At 55.3% G+C, this 716-nt stretch overlaps 1 protein-coding gene across 3 annotated transcripts in view; it reads right to left on the bottom strand.

Moving 5' to 3' along the window:
* The window catches only part of CUEDC1 (CUE domain containing 1), a 124793-nt gene that overhangs the window by 123044 nt on the left and 1033 nt on the right, over positions 1-716 (bottom strand). The window lies entirely within an intron of this gene.

The raw sequence follows: 716 nt of genomic DNA, 5'->3' as shown, positions 1-716 counted from the left end.
GCATCTTAACTCTTTTGGCGAGTTGCGTTTTGGTGGTTTTTTTTCTTCGGTTTTCACCAAAAGAAAAGAACCCTCACATTCCTTTACACCTCGTTCGTGGGGGGGTTTTTAAATCAAAAAACAAGAAAAAAAAAAAAAAAGGGGGGGGGGGGGGAATCTGAATAAAATCAAATCACCAAAGTGCTGGAGCAGAAAAACAGAAGGATGAATAATGAGAGGCTGATGATACAGGAGAGAGTGAGAGCATGGGGGAGGCAGAAGCTCTGAACTTTCCCTTCTCAGGCTGAGGAGAGATTTGCCTCCCTGGGGAGAGGGTGGGGGGAAGGGGCTTAAATGACCTATAGCAAGGCAGAGAGGAAGCCTTTCCCTTTCCTCCTCTATGGGGGAGACTCAACCCCAAGAGCGCGCGCCCCTCCTTTTTACAGGTCCACTGAGCCGGCGCCCCGACTCTACACCCCGGCCTAAGGAAAGCAGGGAGGAGTGTGTGTGCGGGGCGCCCATACAAAGCGGGGAGCGATCAAAAAGGGGCACAGGGCGAGGGGGGCGGGGAGACAGCCCTGGCCCCATCAAGGCCTCTACTCCCTTCCCGGCGCTGCCCGCGAGCGACCACCCTCCCGCCCTTATGTCGGTCCACCCGGCCATGCACACGCGCGCGCGCACACACACACACACACACACACACACACACACACACACACACACACACACACACACAC

Source organism: Petaurus breviceps, unplaced genomic scaffold (assembly GCF_028583685.1).
Source record: "Petaurus breviceps papuanus isolate PSGF00001 unplaced genomic scaffold, PetGlider_PUasm1.0 90750, whole genome shotgun sequence".
NCBI classification, from domain to species: Eukaryota; Metazoa; Chordata; class Mammalia; order Diprotodontia; family Petauridae; genus Petaurus; species Petaurus breviceps.
Note: the sequence above shows the minus strand (reverse complement) of the source record. Positions and strands in the feature narration are given on the sequence as shown.